The sequence below is a fragment of the Capra hircus genome, chromosome 18 (genome assembly GCF_001704415.2).
Source record: "Capra hircus breed San Clemente chromosome 18, ASM170441v1, whole genome shotgun sequence".
Classification (NCBI taxonomy): Eukaryota; Metazoa; Chordata; class Mammalia; order Artiodactyla; family Bovidae; genus Capra; species Capra hircus.
In genome coordinates, this window is record NC_030825.1 from 5,868,561 (window position 1) to 5,885,806 (window position 17,246).

General features: G+C 44.8%; 1 protein-coding gene across 1 annotated transcript in view; it reads right to left on the reverse strand.

Moving 5' to 3' along the window:
* ADAMTS18 (ADAM metallopeptidase with thrombospondin type 1 motif 18) overlaps positions 1-16,761 on the reverse strand; it is a 145,930-nt gene extending 129,169 nt beyond the window's left edge. Inside the window, exon 1 of the mRNA XM_018061740.1 lies at positions 16,685-16,761. The gene's annotated coding sequence lies outside the window, so the exon portion shown is untranslated. The remainder of the gene's footprint in view (positions 1-16,684) is intronic.

The window sequence follows — 17,246 nt, forward strand, 5'->3', positions numbered from 1 at the left end:
TGAACACACAATCACAAAACACAGAGAACATTCCCACTTCATCCCCAGAATTGCCCACTGCACCCAACCTTATAGATCAAGAGAACACACAGGATATTTAACTTCTGTCTAAGCTCAGCTGCAAATTCAGAAACAGAATCCAAATTTCTAACCTACATCCTCCATGGTTAGGTTCCCTCCTGCATAAGAATGCAAGAGTCAATTTTCTTATAACGATATCTTTGCACCAACAGAGATCCAGCTATTTGCAGGAGGGTAGGCTGGCATTCTGTGAAATTCAAAACAAATACACATTTTTAAATGTATTTCCAGACAGCTTTTCTGCCTCCAGTCAGTTCACTCTCCAGCCCCCATATATCATTCATCTTGGTCTCCCTAGCTAAATTCCTCCAAAGTAGATGAAGTACCTAACATCGTTATTCTTCATGGCACTGAGATCAACAAGTATACTCTGAAAAAAAATAGACTTACACAAATGCATTTTGTTAAAGAGGCCAGTTTGTGATAGTTTAGTATCACTGGTTCTTCCTGGTGTCCCCAGGGAATACCTGGCCATGTCTGGAAACAGTTTTGGACACAGCCAGGGGGGTACTACCAACATCTTGTGGGTAGAGGCCTGGGATGCTTCTGAGAACCCTACAATGCCCCGGACCACCCCCTCCCCACCCCTGCAGTGAGCCCCAGGAGTCCGTCCACACCTCAATGGTGCGGTGAGAAGCTCTGGGCTAAATATCACAATATACTGCACAACTGTGAACAGTGAATATCGAAGGACGCTTGCGTCTTCTCGTCAACCCCACTATCCCACCTGCTCCATGAGGAGCTGATGGATAATCTCAGACACCCAGATTCTACGATGGGCAGGGACTCATCACGTGTTCACACCAGCTGCAGAGGAAGCCGTCTAGACGTTTTCTGTCTTTGTTTTCCTTTCTTTTTTTTTTTTTATTGCTCTAGAAGAAATTACCACATATTTAGCAGCTTAAAAATAATCTCAATTTATTAGCTCACGGTTCTGCAAGTCAGAAGTCTGGGCACGGCGTGACTGGGTTCTAGGCTCGGGGCTCCTGCCCGAGCCAGGCTGCATTCCTTTCTCTGGGAAAAAGCCCACTTTCAAGTTCATTCAGGTGGTTGGCAGCATTCAGTCCCTTCTATTTGTACAACTGAGGCTGCATTTCCTGGTTGGTCATCACTAGGCGTCACGTGGTCCCCCCTGCCTCCAAAACCAGCCATGGAGAATTTTTCACAAATCCCTCTAGCTACGATGCTCTCTGACTTTCCTGACTCTGTGTGATCATAGGATAGCTCACACCTACCTGGACAATATCCCCGTTGTAAGGTCAAGTGATTTGATGCCTTCATTACATCTGCAAAATCCCCTCCCAGCAGCACCTAAATTAGCACCAGTGAGCAAATCACTGGAGGGCTGGGAAGGTTGGGGGCCCACTTAGAACTCTATCTCCCACAGCTTTTACACTTTATCATTCTCTCATTTAATTCTTACAGTAACCCTTTTCAAACAGGAGTAAAGGGGGCAGGGAACAAGAATGACACAGCCCTTGAGGATACAACATAACCTGGTTAGAACCAGCGAGGGCCAAGATGGCGGAAGATTCGACTTCCAGTGGAGCCTGAGCCTCATCGGGGCTCACTGTAATATACTAGCACGAGCTAAACACCACACCCACCAGCGCCACAACAGCTCCCAGGCCAACCATAAAAGTCCCCAAAATGGGCACTGACCCAGCTGCTTAAGGGAAATCTCTGCCCCTTTCTCCAGACAGTTGAACAATCCTCCCACTCATTAGCCTATGAACTTACCCAACTCATCACCACTCACCGCTCTGTATCTCGGGGCCTCTTGTCTTCTGCGATGGCCCACACGCTGCCTGCTGTGTCTCCCAGGGCCGCTCACGCCTTTAGAGGTGGTCTACACTTTGTCTATGAGGTATCTCTCTAAATAAATCCACTTCTTACCTATCATTTTGTCTCTCACTGAATTCTTTCTGCGATGAGAGAAAGAACTCAAGCTTCATTAAGTCCTAAGGCCAGGTGTGTGACCTCAATGAAGAGACAGTGGGTTCAAGTCCCAACCCCTGGGTTCAAGTCTGAACCTGAGGTGTGCAATTTCACTTTGAAGTTGTTGTTGTTTTTTTCATCTCTGCTTTACAAAGAAACTAGATTTTCAGATAATTTGATGATGTCCCAAAGCTGGGTGAAGGATACATGGGAGCTCTCTCTTATCTTTGCAGCTGCTTGTGAATCTAAAACTATTTCAAAATAAAGCGCATTTACAAAGGATAATTTCACCAAGATCACATTAACTCTTACGTGAAAGAGATAAACTTCCCAAATCCCATGCATTTTAACATACCATGCTGCCTTCTTAAACTACTGCACAAAGCATTTCTAAGGTGATAGCATCTCTAAAGCCTCTGGGGACATTTATCTAGAGCAGGGCTCCTCAAACTTGACTGCACATTAGAATCAACTGGGGAGTCTTTGAAAAACTGGGGAGTATTTTAAAAACATAGGTATCTGGCCCCCATTCGCAGCCATTCTGCTTTCAGTGGGATCTAGGCATTTGTATTTTTTAAAGCTCTATATGTTAAGATTCATTGATCTTGATATTATTTTAAAATGACAGTGTTAAATATATACCATTAAACAGAAATTAGCATTTTCTTCACACATGAGTAAAGCATCTTTTAAAGGAACTGGAATTCATCTTACTTCAATGTCTTTTACTGGAAAACAATGACTGTAAAACCCCGAGATAAGACTAAGCCTTAGGGAAATATATTAGCGTATTTAAAGAGTGAGAATGCATTTCAGCAATATTTTCTTTTGGCCCCATCTCTGTGCTGCCTAAAATAGACCTAAACTCAACAATCGAGCGGGAAATAAAAACTGTGTGCCTTATTCATCCACAGAGAAATTCATCTGGGGTAACTCTTCATTCGCCTCCTGCAAGTGACAGAGTAAAATACGAAAGGGGGTTGAACTGCGAAGTAGCAGAATGAACCCACAGACACTGCAATAGCACGGCGCTGTGGGAGAACTCGGTAAATCATCAGAGAGATAATCTCCTTTGACGAGCTTATCTCAATCCCTTTCAAGTGCTGGTTCTAAAGAAGGGTGTGCGCATAGCTGCCTTCTAGTAAATTAGTGATGTGCACTTTATAATTTATACTGGAAAGCATGCCCCCTTGACTTGCGGTGGTAATAAGGGCAGATAAGATATTCCAAAGCTCAGTGGCATGAATAAGCAATCAAAAGAATTCAGCTGAACTTGAAATCCTCCCATACATCAAAGGCATCCCTTCAGGAGAGGTGAGCATGTAGTCCAGACAGAACACGCTCACCAGACTTGCATTATGGTATTTGAGTGAACGTGGCCCTATAATTGGATAGGAAAACCGTGGGAACCGACTTCCACGGGAATGACTTGATCTAACCGAGGAGGAGCTCCCGGGTTTGTGGACAGAGATGTGTAGGAAGTCCAGGCAAATATTTTGGGTCCTGAGAGCCTTCATGTGCACTGTTAACATTAGTCCTGTTTATACTTGGCCTTCGGGAATTAATCAGTACCATTTTCTCTTAAATTGTTTACTGTTGACGGTGGGAAACCGTGCAGTTTCCCCAGCACGCATGCGCTGCTGGAGACAACTGGTTTCCTAAGTGACTGTCTTAGGCTCATGGAAGACGAAACGAAACAAGTTCTCGTAACCCTGCATGTTATACAACCAAGGAGAGCATGGTATTGGGTGGATAATGTCAATATCAGTAAGTCCATCTCTGGCCATAGCTAATATCCTGCCTGTGTTTGGCATCCGAGCTTTTCACAAGGTGGGTCTTTCTGTCTCTCTCACAAAATATAGAATTGCATACAACTAAGAAGACCCATATACATGCATACTTTTTTAGCAATAGCAAACAAACTAGAAACAAACATATTAATTATAAGGGTGTCATTAAATATACAGGAATTAAGAGAATAACAAGGAACTTCAAGACACATTATTTTTAGGCACTCCTTCATCATCAGAAAAAAAAAAAAAAACAACTTCAGAAGAAGTATGGACTAACACAATGTGTGTATTTTAAGGCCACACACAACAGAAAAAATCAACTCTGGTTTCAAAAACAGCTTAAAACTGACAGGTAACTGTGAAGCCCTTGGCTTACTGTGCATCCCAGACCGCCTTTTATCCACTAATTCACAGGCCAATATACAATCCAAAATCTGATTTAGTCTTGCTTGGACACAGAGGGTTTGAGTGGGGCCCTCTGAGGCTTACAGACAGGTGAGGGAGCAAATAAAGCCAAGAGCCCCACGCGCTTGTTCCCACGTATGACGTCGGTTACAACCGCGGAGTCACTGCAAGTCACCTGTGACACCAGGCTCCCAGGGCAGCGTCTGAATCACATCTGGAATTCGGGGGTCCTGCACATGAAGGCGCAACAAGCAGGAGTAGAAAGAGCCGAAAGGCTGACAGAAAGAGGACAGTGATGATGGGATTTGGTAGCTTGGGTCCAGCCTTGCTGGAAGCTAGTCATCCCAGTACAGGTGGGGAGCAGAAGAGGCGGGCAGAGGAAGGGGGTCGGTGGTGGGCAGAAGGGGTGAGGGGGGAGAAACAGGGAGGCAGAGAAACGGAGAGACAGATAGAAGGAGGAATGAGAAAGACTGCTCCAGAGCCAAAAATACACATTTTCTTATGCTTAAGTGAGTTCAAGATGGAGTTTCTGTACTTGCCACTGAAGAGTTCTGATACAGAACCAAGAACCCTCTGTACATCTGGATTCACCCCAGCAACCCCTGCCTGCCGCCTTGAGAGCACACACACAGGCTCATGCTAGACAGCGCCGATGACACTCGGAAGGTGAGACGTGTTCCAAGAGCAAAAACAATTCCCAGAGGATGTCCCACTGGTCTTCCCTTTCCTGCAGGCAAGCTTCTTTGCAGACTCCTTTAGGACAACGATTCACAGTCTCCGGTGCCCCCGGAACAATCTGTGAAGCTTTTCCTGCCTTTATTTAAGTGGACACCCAGGCTCTACCCAGGACCTACTGAATTTTCAGAGGTGGAGCGTAAGTATACGTAGGGTTTTTGTTTTTTTTTTAACCTTCTGAAGTGCCCAGGTCTTTCTGAAGTACATGAAGTAAATTGTTACTTCAGACTTTGAATAGCAATATGCCAACTGATAGTTAAATATCATAAACTGATAGTTAAATATCATAAAGGTCTGTGTCTTAGCTGAATCTTCTACTCCACAGCTCCAGTTTTTAACAATTCGATATGTACTCAATCAATATAAACTGTTATTATTATCTAGGCTAAAACTTCCTTACCTGTGGGTGCTCAGGAGGACTGGCAGTAGCCAATTCTGCTACTAATAATACCAATTACTGTTTGATATGTTATCACCACCACCCATGTTATTACTAAGTGCCTGCCACTGTTCTAGCATTATACACAGAGCATTATTTCTTTTGATTAAGCATCCATAACCCCCCGAGGAAGGAACTACAATTATCCTCATTTTGCCAGTGAAAAATCAAGCCCAGAGAGGGTAAATAGTTTGACCTAGGTCACATAGAAAAGGCCAGCACTGGGGTTTCAAAGTCTGAGCTCAAAGCCATTCCCCACTGCCCTGACTTATCGTGTGTGCCTTGATCCCAATCTTTACTGGTTTCTTAGCTCCTTCCTCTTTGATTCTTTATCTTCCTCTCATTTTCTGATTTTATGTCTTCATCACTGATCAAGTGGTGGCTCCCTTCCCCCATAAAATCCCCAGGATTCTCACCAGCATGACTGCCAACATCCAAGGGCTCATTTCCTGTTCTAAGGAGCCTGAAAAAGCTCCAGGCCAGGAGTTTCAATGACCATTTCCTTCCTAGATTCTCTCCTAGACCAAAGTCAAGAATCTTCAAGGAACTACCATGTGACCCAGCAGTTCTACTTCTGGGTCTATATCTGAAAGAAACAAAACCACTAGTGCAAAAAGATACATGCACCCCAGTGTTTACAGCAGCACTATTTGCAACTGCCAAGATGTGGAAGCAATCTAAGCGTCCATCAACAGATGACTGGAAAAGAAGAGGCGTGTGTATGTATGTGTGTGTGTATATATACATATAAACACACAACGGAATGCTTTTCAAAAAGAATGAAAGTTTGCTACTTGTAGCAACATGGCTGAACTTAGAGGGTATCATGCTTAGTGAAGTAAGACAAAGAAAGACAAATGCTATATGATATCACACAGGGAATCTGAAAAATACAAGAAACCAGTGAATATCAAAAAGAAGCAGGCTCACAGACACAGGGAACGAGCGAGTGGTTACCAGTGGTGGGGGCAATAATGGGGAAGGGGCGTGAGAGGTACAAGCTCTTATGGATAAAAGCAGCTGCAAGGACACTGCACGACAGGGGATGGAGCCTAGAGCCTTTTAAAATTGTGATCACTGTCATATACACCTGTAACTTTATAATACTGTTCACCAGTGTGTGTGTATCAGTCGCTCAGTTGCGTCTGACTCTTTGCGATCCCACGGACTGTAGCCTGCCAGGCTCCCATGAAGACAAAGGGAGAAGGCAGCCATCAACAAACCAAAGACAGAGGCCTCAAGAAAAATCAACCCTGTTGACACCTTGATCTCAGATTTCCGCCATCCAAAATGTATTAAGCCCCTCAGTCTGCAGTTCTCTGTTATGGTAGCCCACGTTGTTAAGTCTCTAAGTTGCGTCCGACTCTTTTGTAGCCCCGTGGACTGTAGCCCACCAGGCTCCTCTGTCCATGGCATTCTCAAGGCCAGAATACTGGAATGGGTTGCGTCTCCCTTCTCCAGGGGATCTTCCCGATCCAGGGATGGAACCCAGATCTCTCACACTGCAGGCAGATTCTTCACCATCTGAGCCACACGGAAGCCCCACTGAATACCAACTACAACTCAATTTAAAAAAGCAAGCTACAAGGAAAAGAAGAGTAACCGAGGAAGGACTTCATCATAGACCATCACGATCCTGAGAGAGAGAGAGAGAGAGAGGCAGTCACCACTGCCCACTTTACAGATGAGAAAACTGAGGTGAGGCACGCAAGATTCACAGTTCCGGTGCTTGGGAGACTGATGCTCAGCAGCCATGCTTTAACAGGCTGAGCACACAGGGAGGAAGGATCAGCCTTTTGCCTTCCCATGAGAGCACCCTTCATATCAGCCTGGGGATCCTGCTCTCTGGCAAGAACCTTGGCAATTAAAAAAAAAGGAGACTGGCTGGCATTTTGCAAAAAGTGTTGTTCTGAGCAAATTATCATCTTCACAAACCATGTCTGAAGAGGGCCTATAGAAAAGAGGCCAAAAAAAACCCCACAACTTTTAGCCATTGATGAAACAAGTAAAAATCTAAGAAAACATCTCTGACTTGGGTCAGCCTGTGTTCAAAACCTTGTAAATAGAACCCAGTCTAATCCTTAATTTCATGTGATGCTCTCAAGCGACTGAAAAGTTGCAAGGGGGTGTGTGTCAGGCAGCAAACCTCTGCTGGTTAACGAGGCCTCCCAAAGCAGGAGAGTCTCTGCTTTCTTTCTGCCTGTCTGGACTAAGGTCATTTAACTTCAGCCCTTTGATAAATGGAAATCAGCTTTCTAAAGACTACCGGGCAGCCAGCAACAGCAACTCAATGGCGGAACTTTCTGAGTCATAAAACACTTCTGAAAAAGAGTGAGATCAAAGTGTCCCCACTGAAATCCAACTGCTTCCAAAGCTCCTTGCAGGGACCCAGGCTCTCCAAAGAATGGTCCCTTCAGTTATAGTCCAAAAAGACCACCACCAGGAAGGAGACAATGGGGACAAGAGGGCAGCCAGCCATGGAGGAGAAACACCACTTATGGTTTCACGGCTGGGGACAAAGCAACAAGAAACGAAAACCAAGTGACGAAATCGCAACCAAGGCTGGAGGGACCTTGTGGTACCCACTCCACTCCGAGCCCCTGATGTGATGCTGAGGCTAGAGCCTAATCCGAGACTGGATAGAAGACACCAGAGGAACAGCACAGCTCTCTACCATTCTTGCCAGCCTGGTCTGCTGCAGAGGTGACTAGTCAGAGGTAAAGAATAGATCTGGGTGGAAACGCAACACAGGGAGCATCTTTGCATGCCTCTTCCCTGGATCTTCATGTGGTGAATGGAGCTGAGTCTCCAGACTCCTCAATCAAGAGGTGCATTTTCCCAACTGGTGGACATAGTAACTGGATTCATCAGGTACTATTAAAGGGCAAATCATCTTAGACCTAAGGATTACCCTTCCAGGGTGAAGCCTGGAACCCTGGCAAGTTGTTGATGGAAGTGTGGCTTAAAAGGGAGGTGGGCAGGGAAGTCATCAAGCTCGTCAAAATTTGACCTCTTGGAGCTGCACCATGCATGTGAGCACATTAAAAGGTGAGAAAAGTATGAGAGCAAGGACATTTGCTTAAAGTTTCCCGAACCTTATGGGAATATATGGCCATGAAACCACCCTTTTATGCCTCAACACCTCTCAAGAGTCAGAAATCAATACATAATATTACAGTATCTCTTTTAGGAATCATTGCTTTGGTGATTTTCTTGCCACTGAGTGTTAGTTGTTTAGTCCTGCCTGACTTTTTGTGACCCCAGGGGACTGTAACCAGCCAGGCTTCTCCATCCATGGACTTCTCCAGGCAAGAATACTGGAGTGGGTTGCCATTCCCTTCCCCAGGGGATCTACCTGACCCAGAGTCTCCTGCATTACAGGCACATTCTTTACCATCTGAGTTACCAGAGAGGTCTACTAGACTATGAAGAGAGGTTCCCTGAAAAACAGGTTCCGTGATCAAATTAGTTAGGGAAACTTTTAAACAGATTAGGCAAAACCTCTAACACAGGGTGTTTCTGACTTGTTAACATGCTAATCTAAAACCACACTCCATGAACCGTGTGTTACAGGGCTCTGTTGAACAATACCTTAATTCAAAATCAAATAGCAATTTCTGGGTCTTGCAACTCCACTCCATCTCTCCCTTGGAATGAAATGCTATGAATCAGAATACAGCATCCACCTTTTCTCCCCTCATGGCATGCAGGATCTTAGTTCTCTGACCCGGGATCAAACCCATGACCCCTGCAGGGGCAGCATGGAGTCTTAGCCGCTGGACCATCAGGGAAGTTCCTACAGCATTGCTTTGCTTGCAGCTCTCTCCACCCTGTGCTCCAAACAGTGCCTGACATAACAGAAGTTCATCAATAACTGAATGACATAATCTTTCCAGTCAGTTCTCCAAATACGACATTTCTAAGTTTTAGAAACAGGCTCACTCTGTCAGACCAACAGCAAATGTAAAAACGATTTGCCTACATGTTCAATGTCTTAACCCAGTGGTTCTCTCATGTTAGTATGTATTAGAATCATTTGGAAAATTAAAAAACACATATTCCTGGGCTCAGTCTCGTTGACCTTCTGTTGTACATAAAGACACTGAAATTTTCAATACCTCAAGTGAAGCTGGGGCTTCCCTGATGGCTTAATGGTAAATAATCTGCCTGCAATGCAAGGGAGGCAGAAGACATGGGTTTGAGTACTGGGTTGGGAAGATCCCTGGAGGAGGAAATGGCAACTCACTCCAGTATTCTTGGCTGGGAAATTCCATGGACGGAAGAGCCTGGCGGGCTACAGTCCACAGGGTTGCAGAGAGTCAGACACAACTGAACACACACACACGCAAGTAAAGCTAATGTAGCTGACCACACTCTGAAAACTATTGTCTTCCTGAAAAAAGAGCACAAAAGTTCCACTCTTGGGGGCAGATGCGTATCTCAGATCTCCTCATATGCAGGAAGACAGACACAGGTTTCTCCTAGCATCCCAGAAAACAAAACTGAGAAATACAGATGAGAGTCATAAGAAGACAGGTTGTATGTAGTTCAACATTAAGATGAAGGGTCTCCTGACAAGGCATGGGCTTCCTGGATGTGCTAAGCATTTCATCTAAGTGGTACTCAGGGGAAGCTGGGTACAGTGTCAAGTATGCGCGTGGCAGAGGGCGATTAGATCCAGTTCATCTGCAACCCTGAGATTCTGGGACACAGTTTTGCAAACTTAGATAATGTTCACAGGCTGAAGGGCCACCAGGCATAAGGGGCGGTGATGGGCTGGAGAGAGTGAGATCCTGCTGAAATTCAAAATTTTAAAAACCACCACCTCCAGAAATAACGGTAGGCAGGATTCACAAATAGAAGTTTGGAACTCCTGTTTGATGGGTTATTCCAAGTAAATAAGAATTGATACTTTCGAATTGAGACTCTTGAGAGTCCCTTGGACTGCAAGGAGATTAAATCAGTCAATCCTAAAGGAAATCAACCCTGAATATTCATTGGAAGGACTGATGCTGAAGCTCCAATACTTTGGCCACTTGGTGCGAAGAGCCAACTCATTGCAAAAGACCCTGATGCTCGGAAAGACTGAAGGTGGGAGGGGAAGGGGGCAACAGAGGATGAGATGTTTAGATGGCATCATGGACTCAATGGACATGCGTTTGAGCAAGCTCTGGGAGAGAGTGAATGGCAGGGAGATCTGGTGTGCTGCAGTTCATGAGGTCACAAAGAGTTGGGCATGACAGCAACTGAGGAACAACAACAAGCTGCCTACTGAACTGATGAATAAAATGAGGTCTATCGTGGTGGGGAGCGGCACCCCACTCCAGTACCCTTGCCTGGAAAATCCCATGGATGGAGGAACCTCGTGGGCTACAATCCATGGGGTCTCAAAGAGTCTGACACGACTGAGTGACTTCACTCACTATCATGGGGGCAGGCACATTTTAAGACAATATTTTGAACAGAATTTAATTGTGAATTATCAAATTCCCTGCTTGAGAAATCCTTACTGGAGTAGGTGTACATGCATATATATTCATATATATTTCACTGTTAAAACCTTTGGGCTTCCCTGGTGGTTCAGTAGTAGAGAATCTGCCTGCCAATGCAGGCTCAGTCCTTGGGAAGATCCCCTGAAGGAGGAAACAGCAATCCACTCTAGTATTCTTGCCGGGAAAATTCCATGGACAGAGGAGCCTTGTGGGCTACAGTCCATGGGGTCACACAAGAGTTGGAAAGGACTGAGGGAGTGTGCGTGCACGCACGTGCGTGCATGCACACACAAGCACACACACTTTAACCCTTCCACCCTTTCTAAGCCACTCCCGGGATTCCTAGCCATCAAGAGAATGGTTAGCTTTCCTGTCGGTATTCTGTTATCTAAAGGTGACTTCTTACTTTTTTAATACACACTGATGCATACGAGAAAGTTGCCAGCACCTTGAAAGTCATCCCGTTGCCAGTTGTCCAGCCCCACTCTCGGTGAAACTCTGATGTAGACATTTCAGGGGGAAGAAGAGTCATCTCTCTGTCTCCTCAGTGAAGTGATTCCTCAGTCGGAGCCTCAAGTCATCTCCCAGCACTCACTATTGCCCCTCAACAGTGTTTCATAAGCAGATCAGCACTGTTAGAGGTGCACAGCCATGCTACCAAAGATACGTTGGCAAAGGTGTTTTTGCTCAGAATTCTTGCTTCTATTCACAAAGAAAGGGAAAAGGGCCACAATTTGGGCTGAAGACACTTGCAGAAATGCCCCACTTTCAAAAGCTTGCTTTACACCACTTTGCTTTTACAAAAGACGTTAAAAACAAAAACAAAAACAAAAACCCCAAAGCAAAAATGGCAATGAGTGTTCATCTGTTGGTTTTCCAGTGAGCCCTTACAGAGGCAGCTCTCACCCCCAGCAGGGGAAGTGGCACCACCAAGCCCCTCCAGGAACTGCACTCAGCACCTGTGCATCTGGCTACTGTAGCTCTGAACTGCGTCTTTGAGCTGTTGTGCTCCATGCCAGTTTCTTCTGTGCACTCACTGCCAAGATGTGTCCTAAGGTAACTGCTTCTTTGCTTTTGTCATTTTGGGTCACAGAAGGCTTCATAGAAGACTCTACTTTCAGATAACAGAGAAAACTTATATACGATTGCTTGTCCATATATGATCTATTAATAGAGCATAAAAAAGGGTATAGAAGTGGCCAGTAGGCATAAGAAAGGATTCGACTTCATTAACCACCAGAACAATTCAAACAAAACCCATAATGTAGTACTGCTTCACATCCATCAATGGGAGTGTCTCAAATGGAAAGAGAGATAATAGCAAGTGTTGATAAGGATCTGAAGCAACTGGAACTTTCACACACTGCTGATGGCAGCGTCAATTAGTTCAACCACTCTGAAAAGCTGTTTGGCAGAATCTAGCAAAGGAAAAGGAGAAGGCAATGGCACCCCACTCCAGTACTCCTGCCTGGAAAATCACATGGACGGAGGAGCCTGGTGGGCTGCAGTTCATGGGGTCGCGAAGAGTCGGACATGACTGAGTGACTTCACTTTCACTTTTCACTTTCATGCATTGGAGAAGGAAATGGCAACCCACTCCAGTGTTCTTGCCTGGAGAATCCCAGGGACAGGGGAGCCTGGTGGGCTGCTGTCTATGGGGTCACACAGAGTCGGACGTGACTGAAGCGACTTAGCAGCAGCAGCAGCAGAAAAGGAAAACATATATATTTTACCCTATGACCCGGAAACTTCAGCCTTCAGTATGTTTCCAACAGAATGTGTCTGTAAGTTTACCAAAAGGCAGAGACAAGAATGTTTGGTAGTATTCTCACAACAGCCCCAAACTGGAAACAATTTCAACAGCCATTAACAATTAGAAACAACACAGAACATTCATACAGAGGAACATTGTATGACCCCCCTCTTACATAAAATTGTTTTAAATAGATGACATCAAGCTATGTTACAAATTAGGATAGTGGTTACTTCTGGTGGGCAGTGACTGGAAGGGGATGAGGGATGGGGAGTGGTCTTTCCAGGCACTGGTATACGGGGATGTGAACTTTGTGAAAATTCATTAGGCTGTAAACTGTGATTTTTGCACCTTTCTGTATATACACTATACTTCAATAGAAGTTACAAAAATTACTACAGAGCAGTGTCTCAGCTTTTTCATTTGGGGTTTGAGCCTCTTCCCTATTTTATTTTTCTTTTTGTTTGATTAAGGATGGCTGTATGGGTTTATATTTTGCAATTCTTGGCAGGACATGGGGAGGTGTGTGATGCAAGAGAGATAAGCTTGATACCTTCTCCACCCCATACCTAGTGGGCCCTGATGGGGTAAACCAACTGATAATTAGGCTCAGATGCCTAGAGATGGCAGTAGTCTTAGAAATCATTTCACATGGTTCAGGAGAGGAAACCGAGGCCTAGAGAAGTAAAGTTAATTAAGTATATGTGGCTGGTTTGTTAAAAGAAACAATGTGAATTCCATGGTTTCAACTTATAATGGCATTATAAAAAAAGAATGAAGTAATACCACTTGCAGCAACACGGATGGACCTAGAGATGGTCATAGTAAGTGAAGTTAGTCGGAAGGAACAAGGCAAATATCATATGATACCACTTATATGTGGAATCCAAAATGATACAAACTTATTTCCAAGACTCACAGACTTGGAAAACAAATTTATGACGACCACAGAGGACAGGTGTGGAGGGGGCAGGGATAAATTAGGAGTTTGGGATTAACATGTATATACTACTATGCATAAAACAGGTAATCAACAAGGACCTACTGTATAACACAGGCAACTCTACTCAATATTCTGTGATAACCTATATGGGAAAAAATCTGAAAAAGAATGGATTATACATATACATACAACTCAATCACTTTTCTGTACACCTGAAATACAACATTGTAAATCAAATTATAGACCAAAGGGGACAAGAGAGGATGAGATGGTTGGATGGCATCACTGACTCGATGAACATGAGTCTGAGTAAGCTCAGGGAGTTGGTGATGGACAGGGAAGCCTGGCGTGCTGCAGTCCATGGGGTCGCAAAGAGTTGGAAATGACTGAGTGACTGAACACATAAATGTTGAATTAAAAAAAAAATCAGACTGGTATGCAAAGGAGAGAATAAAGGTTAGGGGTTTGTGATTAACATATATGCACGTCTATGCATAAAATAGATGACCAGAAAGGACCTACTGTATAGCATAGGCAACTCTACTCAATATTCTGTGATAACTTGTATGGGAAAAAATCTGAAAAAGCATGCGTGTGTATATGTATATGTGTGTGTGTGCATATATATATATAAACTCGATCACTTTGCTATACACCTAAAACTGACACAACATTGGTAAATCAAACTATTGTCCAACATAAAATAAAAATCGAATTGAAAACATAGAAACAAACAAAACCAGACTGGCATGAAAAGGAAAAAAAAATGAATATTGGCTTTACACACAGGCAGATGTGGTTTCCAATGACTTCTTTCACTTCCATCCCAAAAGACCCACTGCATAGCACGGGCAACTCTACTCAATATTCTGTGATAAACTATATGGGAAAAAACCTGAAAAAGAATGTGTACGTGTATCTGTATGTGCGTGTGTATATATATATCAGTCAGTTCAGTTCAGTCACTCAGTCGTGTCTGACTCTTTGCGACCCCATGAATTGCAGCATGCCAGGCCTCCCTGTCCATCACCGACTCCCGGAGCTCACTCAGACTCACGTCCATCGAGACAGTGATGCCATCCAGCCATCTCATCCTCTGTCGTCCCCTTTTCCTCCTGCCCCCAATCCCTCCCAGCACCAGAGTCTTTCCCAATGAGTCAAGTCTTCGCATGAGGTGGCCAAAGCATATATCTATATAAAACCCTCAATCACTTTGTTATACGCCCGAAACTGACGCAACATTGGTAAATCAAACTACAGTCCAACATAAAATAAAAATAAAATTTAAAACATAAAAACGAACAAAGACTGGCATGCAGCGGAAAACTGTACATTGGCCTTATACACAGGCGGATGTGGTTGCCAGTGACTTCTTTCACTTCCATCCCAACGATGAAACTGTGTAGCCTGCCTCATTCTACATATGAAGTAGCTCTCTGTTCCCTGTTCTAAAGTGAATCTCCTTCTTAGGAGAAACAACCCAACATCTATGCATATGGGATCAGATGAGCAGGGTCAGATTTCCTATCACTCACAGAGAGTGGAATCCTGAGCTCATCCAGCGTGAGGAGCCCAAGTGCCTTCCTAGACCTGCTGTAGCTCTTTGCATGTAGGAAGTCACGTCACCCCCACAGCCCTGCAGCGTAAACCCTCTTGCCATTCCCACTGCAGAGATGAAGACGCTAAGACACAGGGAGGTTCCTAGCCTGCCCAAGGCCCTTCTAGTAAGGGCCAGTGTGAAAATGACCTTGGACAGACTGCTCCTAACCGCTGGGTTATGTGGAATGGGGTGGTGTAAGCCACCGTGATGGAGGGCCTGACCACCTTCTGAAGATGTCAGGATACTGAAATAGAAGAGAGGAGGATGCTTCCAAAAGGTCAGGAGACTCATCACCACCAAACCAACCAACCAACCAACACAAGATATATTCACAGGTGTGGGTGCTGCCTGTGTGTGTGTAACCAGGTTAGAATATGTAGTCACCAGTAAGCCATATCGTTCATTTAAACAGATGCAGCTTAGTTGAGAACTGTTAAATCTTTGCTTCACTCTATAAAGACCATACCAAACACTGTAACTCTGATTTGATGAACCATTTTAGTTATATGTCAAGCCACAACATGGGGGCGGTGGGGGGGGGTGGTAGTTAATGTAATGAAGTTTCAGCTAGCCAAGAATACGGAAGTCCTCATTAACCAGCACCTAAGCCCCACCCTCTTGCTCGGTCAGAGCGTATCATGTATATTACTAACTACATGCTGAATTGAGGTTTCCTCCCGTTTTCCTTCTTCTAGCCACACCAGAGCGAGACCACTGTGCATCTCAACACACACACACACACACACACACACACACACACACACACACACACGAGTTCTGTCAGTTACAGACACTTCCCAACTGTAACACAAGATGGCATCAACCCAGATTGCCATTTACTAATGCACAAATGCCCAAATCCTGAGACAAGTATCATTTATACTAATATTACAGGTCTCGAGCTCAACAGTGAGGATTACACAGCAGGCAATACTGCTTGTTCTGAATGCTTTTAAATGCCCTGCCTTCCTGGATGTCACACTTCACCCCACCAGCCCGCAAACACACCACATCACATTCTAAAAGGATGTCTTACTTGCAGGACAACACTACCGGATTAGTGGAAAGAAAACAAGAGGCCTCCCTTGCACAGGGAAGGTCAGGCTTCTCAGGGCTGTGAATGTACTCCTGCATTAAATAAGTTTCCCTTGTGTCAGAGCACTGTAGAGGCATGCAGCTTGCTAGATTTATATAAAGCCTGGCCTCTCAAGACTTTCCAAAGCGAATGGCATCCATCAAATTAATTTCCTCAGGGATCGCCTCAAACATGGAGAATGAAGAGGCCCAGACCAATAAACATCAAAAGAACGTTCTCAAATGGTAACTGAAGTTCTATTAGATTTTCTTTTTCTGGGAGCAGCTTAGATTAATTCAGCTGAGAAGATTCTACGTATCAGAGCTGACAGTGTGAATATGTAGACCTGGCTGCAAGAGCGCTCGGTATTACAGACATCTGTTCATTCCAGTTACACAAAACGCAGGCAAGAGGGAGTCGGGGTGCTTACCAAGCCAGCGCACGTAGACACAGCGACGGAGGACGAGCTGTCGTTTCTGATAAATCCCTGATAGAAACATCTCGGCACCGCGGGTTCCCGAGTCTCTGAGGCACCATCTTTCCCAAGTACCTGGACAATAAAGTGACTGCTCAAGATCGCCGAGGGCTTAAGTTCTAAGTGTAGTTCCTGTCCAAATGCTGAAAATCGGTAATGCAGGGAGCTGCTGGCACTCTGCGCCGACCGCTTTTTCCTGCCGTTGTGCAAAATGTCGTGGGAAATATATGACCCGCCCGAGTCCACTTCTACTGGCGTGACAAAGACGTAATCTGCAATGGGAAAGGTTTGGCTGTCAGCACCCGAGCCCAGGACGCCCCGGGGGCCCCTTTCCCACAGGCTGGCAGTGAGCAATGCACAGCTGAAAGATATTTGTCTCCACTGCCATGCACCTAGACGATATATCACTCAGAGCAGCTCATGACAGGGAGAATTTTGTGATCTTGACAATTAGCTCCGCCACAGTCATTCCTCCAGAAACTAAGAGTCAAGCACTGTCTTGCTGAACATCAAGAAT